The following is a 7,500-nucleotide window of genomic DNA, read 5'->3' on the forward strand; positions in this document are numbered from 1 at the left end:
ATACTCCATCCCAAGCAAACCCACCCCACAACATGGAAAGCCAACACGCATTACACACCTCACGCAAATAAGAACTAAACTCCCACAACAAAACTAACTAACTTGTTAGCTTGCAAATAACAAACGAGCTAGCTCCTAATTAGCTTTTTTGCTAGTTAGTTAGTTAGTTAGTTAGTTTGTTTGTTTATTTTTTTGTTTGTTTGTTTGCTTGTTTGCTTGTTATTTTGTTTGTTTGCTAGCTAGCTACCTTGTTTGTTTGTTTGCTAGCTTGTTTGTTTGTTTGTTTGTTTGTTTGTTTGTTTGTTTGTTTGTTTGTTTGTTTGTTTGTTTGTTTGTTTGTTTGTTTGTTTGTTTGTTTGTTTGTTTGTTTGTTTGTTTTTGTTTGTTTGCTAGTTAGCTTGTTATTTTGTTTGTTTGCTAGCTAGCTACCTTGTTTGTTTGTTTGTTTGCTAGCTAGCAACCTTGTTTGTTTGTTTGTTTGTTTGTTTGCTAGCTAGCTTGTTTGCTTGCTTGCTAGCTAGCTAGCTAGTGAGTTTGTTTGTTTGTTTGTTTGTTTGTTTGTTTGTTTGTTTGTTTGTTAGTTAGTTAGTTAGTTAGTTAGTTAGTTAGTTAGTTTGTTTGTTTGTTTGTTTGTTTGTTTGCTAGCTAGCTAGCTTGTTTGCTTGCTTGCTTGCTAGCTAGCTAGTTTGTTTGTTTGTTTGCTTGTTTGTTTGTTTGTTTTTGTTTGTTTGCTAGTTAGCTTGTTATTTTGTTTGTTTGCTAGCTAGCTACCTTGTTTGTTTGTTTGTTTGCTAGCTAGCAACCTTGTTTGTTTGTTTGTTTGTTTGTTTGCTAGCTAGCTTGTTTGCTTGCTTGCTAGCTAGCTAGCTAGCTAGTGAGTTTGTTTGTTTGTTTGTTTGTTTGTTTGTTTGTTTGTTTGTTTGTTTGTTTGTTTGTTAGTTAGTTAGTTAGTTAGTTAGTTAGTGCTAGCTTGTTTGATTGCTTGCTAGCTAGCTAGTGAGTTTGTTTGTTTGTTTGTTTGCTAGCTAGCTAGTTTGTCTTTTAGTTTGTTAGCTAGCTAGTTTTGTGTTTGTCTGTTAGCTAGCCCGTTCGCTTTAATTGGCAGGCAGGCAGGCAGGCAGGCAGGCAGGCAGGCAGGCAGGCAGGCAGGCAGGCACACCTATTTACATGCCGGCACACCTACTTTCATAGAAACGTATTTGCAGCTTTTTAGTCATCCACCTGTCTACTGTTGGGCATGTAGACGCTTGCCCAGGGTTCCGGCGGGCTACTCGGTGGCGGGGCTGGTTCAACGTATCTGAAAAAGCGGGTCCAGTAAGAGAGGGCGCAACGTTATGATGAGGACGACAACGAGAAACAAGAAGAAGAAGAAGAAGAAGAAGAAGAAGAAGAAGAAGAAGAAGAAGAAGAAGAAGAAGAAGAAGAAGAAGAAGAAGAAGAAGAAGAAGAAGAAGAAGAAGAAGAAGAAGAAGGAGGAGGAGGAGGAGGAGGAGGAGGAGGAGGAGGAGGGAGAGGGAGATTCCCACTTCCTCAGCCTTTCCCTTTCAAAGGTCGCTCTGAGCCTGTCCCTCACCCTCTAACCCTACCCTTGCTTTCCTATACACTCCTGCACATTCCAAGAGACAATAGAAGGAGTGGATCAAGAAGGGGAGGCTTCTTTCTCTCTGTCTATATATTTGCCGTCTTTCTCATTATTGCTTTCTTTCTCTTTTTCTCCTCCTTTTTTTCTTTCTCTTTCTTTCTTAACCTTTCTATGTCATTCTTCCTCTCTTTCTTTTCCTCTTCCCGTCCAGACGTCGCTTTGTTTTGTCTATATATTTTCCAATATAGTTTTCTCTCTCTCTCTCTCTCTCTCTCTCTCTCTCTCTCTCTCTCTCTCTCTCTCTCTCTCTCTCTCTCTCTCTCTCTCTTTTCATAAATATCCTGTTACTGATTTTACAAAGAATTGACAGGGACAGGGGAAATTATGGCAAAATGATGTTTCTGTAAGAACTGAAACAAACAAATTGGAGCTTCCTAGTGGCAAATGAGGTGGATGGGGAGCAGTGGGCGGAGGTGTGAACCATCATTAGGCAGGAGGGAGGGAGGGAGGGAGGGAAAAGATGGGATTGAGGAAACAAACAAACTAGTGTCAAATGAGGTGGATGGGGAGCAGTGGGCGGAGGTGTGAACCATCATTAGGCAGGGGGGAGGGAGGGAGGGAGGGAGGGAGGAAACAGAAAGAAAGAAAGAAAGAAAGAAAGAAAGAAAGAAAGAAAAAAAGGAAATGTAACTGAAGTAAAATGTGCTACTATTCTCTTAGTGAATAAGAATGTGGACCTCAAAGAGGTCCGGGGTGGGTGGGTTAGGTCGGGCTCGCTCAGGCAGCGGCATTAACCACCGAAGCCGTACAGGGTGCGGCCCTGGCGTTTGAGGGCGTACACCACGTCCATGGCGGTGACGGTCTTGCGCTTGGCGTGCTCAGTGTAGGTGACGGCATCCCTGATGACGTTCTCCAGGAACACCTTGAGCACACCACGGGTCTCTTCGTAGATGAGCCCGGAGATGCGCTTCACACCGCCACGGCGCGCCAGACGACGGATGGCCGGCTTGGTGATGCCCTGGATGTTGTCCCGAAGAACCTTGCGGTGACGCTTGGCGCCTCCCTTTCCGAGTCCCTTGCCTCCCTTGCCGCGGCCAGTCATGGTTCAGGTGGGTAGCTCAACAGTGGAGTGAGTGTTGGGCTGCCCTTTTGCTTTAATAGTTTATTGATAACTTTTACATAAGATACAAAAATAAAAATAAACATGAAAATTACAAAAATAAGCGGTTACCAAAGCAGGCTCTAAACAAGCAGCCTGCCCGATGTACGATACATAGGTTACACAGGATACAAATGTTCAAAATTACACATGGATGAAATGTCTTTTATTCAGTGGTCACCGGCGTAGTAGCTTTCGAGCTCAGCGTCGGTGAGGTCCCTGTTAGCGTTGAAGAAGAGGTCATCATCCACGCCTCCGACGTCGACCTCGTCCTCGGAAACGTCTGACTCTGCGTCCTCGTACGTTGCCCGCTCTACCTCCCGCTTGTGGTCGAAGTGGCGTGGGGGGTTAGCCAGTGGGCGGGCAGTACGGATGGAGGCTAGGAGCGGCTTCCCGTCACGGAGTGTCTTCCTCGCAAGGGAGAGGGCTGTCTCGTGGGGGATCCTCTCGAACCTGGCCTCCTCCTCTTGTTCAACGAGGTGCTCGTACGAATCAGGAGATTCACTAACTCGGCCTCGCTGAAATTGTAGGTCCGTGGGGTCTGGGTCGCCTGGCAGGTGCCGGGGGCCTCGCGGGGTGCTGGCTCCACTGCAGTCGCCGGCGCGTCCACCGTCTCGAGTGTCTGGTCCCTGGTCCTCTTTTTCTTCTTCTTCGGCGCGGGTACATCTGGGGACACTACTGGGGTGTCACCTCTGCGGTCGCCGCAGCCGTCTCCGTTCTCGTCGGCCGTGGTGGGTCCACCTCCATCTCCCTGGCGGGAGACTTTGGTGTCGGGACGCTCAGTTCCGTGGGTCCCGTCCTCCTCTTCCGTCTGCGGCGCCTCCTCTTTCGTCCTTCACCGTGGGGTGGCGTCCTCTCCTCCGTGGGCGGCTGCCTTGGCCGCGCTGCTGCCGGGTCCGCCGAAGACGTCGTCCTCTGCAGCTTGGCTCCGGGATTCTGCAGAGTCGAGCAGGGCACGTGCGGGTCCGGGCATGGTGGGCTGACCTGCAGTTGGGGCACTCAGCCACCGGGCGCGCCACCTTCCCTAAGGCGGCGAACGCAGTCCTCGTGGCGTGGTCCCGCTTCACACGCCGCACAGCTCCTCCGTCCTGGTACACTGCCGCTGCCTGTGGCCGAAAGCCTGGCACTTGTAACAGCGCACAGGCTCCGGCACGTAGCGGCGGCAGGTAAAGCGTCCCCAGCATCCGAGGTCCAGCGAGGCGGGGACACGTCCCCGCAGCGTCAGCTGCACGCTCCTGTTTGGCAGGCGTCGGCCGAGGCCGGGGTGGTAGTGGCACCTCACAGCTGCTGCAACGCAGGGGTGCGCCAACACCGGGTCCAATGGGAGGTGGGTAGGGTATCCAAGCAGGACACCCTTCACCGCCGCCTCCTTTTTCTCCAGGGTGATGCCGCGGGTCCGTCCAGCAGCAATCTCGTCCAGGGTGGTGGCGTGGTCCCAGTCCCACGCACGGATGAGGAAGTCCCCCGCGCGGGAGACCGTCACCCGGAGTCGCAGCTTCCGCTCGTCCTCCATCCACCGAATGGCCTGGTAGTGGGTGCTGAAGTCCGAAGACACCAGCCTCCACTCCGGCAGGGGTCCGCTCGATCGGTCCTCCCCGCCGTCCTCGTGAAGCGTCCTCCTTCGGGCCCGCTTGCTCTGCACGCGGGTCCATCCGTCCCCGTCGTCAGGAGCAGACTCCGTGGGCCGCTTCCTTCTTGCCGCCATAGCAGAGGCGGGAGCTGAGAGCTCAACCGGGCCGTCTGCAGGGGCAAGTCAGGGAGAGCAGCAGTGAGGAGAGAGGGTCTGCACTCACTGCTGTCTGCGCCGGAACTGTGTTGGGCTGCTTTGCTTTAATAGTTTATTGGTAACCTTTACATAAGACATACAGATAAATAAACATGAAAAATTACAAAAATAATCAGTTACCAAAGCAGGCTCTAAACAAGCAGCCTGCCCGATGTACTGTACATATACTACACTTGGTACAAATCTATCAAAAATTACACGTGGGGGAAATGTCTTTTTATTCACAGGTCACCGGCGTAGTAGCTTGCGAGCTCCTCGTCGGTGAGGTCCCTGTCTGCATTCAGGAAGAGGTCTTCGTCCACGCCTCCGACGTCGACCTCGTCCTCCGAGACGTCTTCTTCCTCATACGTCGCCCACTCAACCTCCTGCTTATGATCGAAGTGGCGTGGGGGGTTACCCAGTGGGCGGGCCGTGCAGATGGAGGCAGGGAGCGGCTTCCCTTCACGGAGTGTCCTCCTCACTAAGGGGAGGGCTGTCTCGTGCGGGATCCTCTCGAACCTGGCCTCCTCTTCTTGCTCAGTGAGGTGCTCGTAGCGGATCAGAAGATCCACCAACTCGCCCTCACTGTAGGTGTAGATCCGTGGGGTCTGGGTCGCCTGGCAGCTACTGGGGGCCTCGCGGGGTGCTGGCTCCTCCGTAGTCGTCGGCGCGTCCCTCGTCTCAGGTGTCTGGTCCCTGGTCCTCTTTTTCTTCTTGCTGGCGGGTACCTCCGGGGACACAGCTGGGGGTGTCACCTCAGCGGTCACCGCTGCAGTCTCCGTCCTCGTCAGACGTGGTGGGTCCACCTCCATCTCCCTAGCGGGAGACTTTGGTGTCGGGACGCTCTTCTCCGTGGGTCCCGGCTTCCTCCTCCGTCTGCGGCGCCTCCTCTTCCGTCCTTCTCCGTGGGGTGTCGTCCTCTCCTCCGTGGGCGGCTGCATGGGCCGCGCTGCTGCCGGGTCCGCCGAAGACGTCGTCCTCCGCAGCTTGGCACCCGGGATTCTGCAGAGCCGAGCGGGGCACCTGCGGTTCCAGGCATGGTGCCCGGAACTGCAGTTCGGGCACACAGCCACCGGGCGCGCCACACCTTCCCGAAGGCGGCGAACGCAGTCCCTCGTAGCGTGGTCCCTGCTGCACACGCCGCACAGCTCCTCCGTCCTGGTACACTGCCGCTGCCTGTGGCCGAAGGCCTGGCACTTGTAACAGCGCACAGGCTCCGGCACATAGCGGCGGCAGGTAAAACGTCCCCAGCATCCGAGGTCCAGCGAGGCGGGGACACGTCCCCGCAGCGTCAGCTGCACGCTCCGGGTGGGCAGGCGTCGTCCGTGGCCGGCGTTGTAGTGGCACCTCACTGCAGCTGCAACGCAGGGGTGCGCCAACACCGGGTCCAATGGGAGGTGGGTAGGGTATCCAAGCAGGACACCCTTCACCGCCGCCTCCTTTTTCTCCAAGGTGATGCCGCGGGTCCGTCCAGCAGCAATCTCGTCCAGGGTGGTGGCGTGGTCCCAGTCCCACGCACGGATGAGGAAGTCCCCCGCGCGGGAGACCGTCACCCGGAGTCGCAGCTTCCGCTCGTCCTCCATCCACCGAATGGCCTGGTAGTGGGTGCTGAAGTCCGAAGACACCAGCCTCCACTCCGGCAGGGGTCCGCTCGATCGGTCCTCCCCGCCGTCCTCGTGAAGCGTCCTCCTTCGGGCCCGCTTGCTCTGCACGCGGGTCCATCCGTCCCCGTCGTCAGGAGCAGACTCCGTGGGCCGCTTCCTTCTTGCCGCCATAGCAGAGGCGGGAGCTGAAAGCTCAACCGGGCCGTCTGCAGGGGCAAGTCAGGGAGAGCAGCAGTGAGGAGAGAGGGTCTGCACTCACTGCTGTCTGCGCCGGAACTGTTGTGGGCTGCCCCAGCGTTCGCTCTATATATGCAGAGCCAGAGGCGGCGGTGGTGGGTCTTTGGGCGATAGGCTGGCTCCTGCCGTCTACTTCCGGACGGCCCAGTGACGTTGGGTGAGCCTCCACACGGTACTAGGCTCTAGCATATGCAGACAGCTCCAAGAGACCCCTAAATTCCTCCAATAGGGCTAGATAGATGCACTGCCTGACGGGGGCGGGCAAGCGCGGGACTAGGAGGCGGCGCACGCGCAGGACGCGGCGGACCACCGCTCCTCCCCCGGCCGCCAAAACTATAAAAACCAGAAACGGCTGGGAAGACTCAACTGTTCTGTTCGTCCGTAGCCATGGCCCGTACCAAGCAGACTGCCAGGAAATCCACCGGTGGCAAGGCGCCCCGCAAGCAGCTGGCCACCAAGGCCGCTCGCAAGTCGGCCCCGGCCACCGGAGGAGTCAAGAAGCCTCACCGCTACAGGCCCGGGACCGTGGCCCTCCGTGAGATCCGCCGCTACCAGAAGAGCACCGAGCTCCTCATCAGGAAGCTGCCCTTCCAGCGTCTGGTGCGCGAGATCGCCCAGGATTTCAAGACCGATCTCCGCTTCCAGTCCTCTGCCGTCATGGCTCTGCAGGAAGCCTCCGAGGCCTACCTCGTCGGTCTCTTCGAGGACACCAACCTCTGCGCCATCCACGCCAAGCGTGTCACCATCATGCCAAAGGACATCCAGCTGGCCCGTCGCATTCGCGGCGAGCGTGCCTACGCGGGCGTTGCCCGTCTGAGTACTACAATCTGCTCACACTATATCTCGGCCCTTTTCCGGGCCAATGTCACTTTCCGGGAGAGAGTTTAGACAGACACTGGGGGGGGCTGGGGGGGAGGAGGATCACTGGCTTGTTGCCTTTCCCACATATCCTTCTGCTTCATAATCTCATATCAATTGATTGGGGGGCTTTGATTTCTCTCTTAACTTATTTCAACTGGCGGGTGCAAGAGTAGGGAAAATGTGGGGAATACATGCATGCAGGAAGACAGGAATTAAATGAAAAAGTAAATAAATATAAACGGAGGTGCGGAATCACTAACTACTGATGACGGCTGCTATGTATACGCATATA

General features: G+C 55.1%; 1 protein-coding gene across 1 annotated transcript in view; it reads left to right on the forward strand.

Moving 5' to 3' along the window:
• The window catches only part of LOC126989974 (histone H2A-like), a 12,460-nt gene that overhangs the window by 3,591 nt on the left and 1,369 nt on the right, over window positions 1-7,500 (forward strand). The window lies entirely within an intron of this gene.

This window comes from Eriocheir sinensis, unplaced genomic scaffold (genome assembly GCF_024679095.1).
Source record: "Eriocheir sinensis breed Jianghai 21 unplaced genomic scaffold, ASM2467909v1 Scaffold14, whole genome shotgun sequence".
Classification (NCBI taxonomy): Eukaryota; Metazoa; Arthropoda; class Malacostraca; order Decapoda; family Varunidae; genus Eriocheir; species Eriocheir sinensis.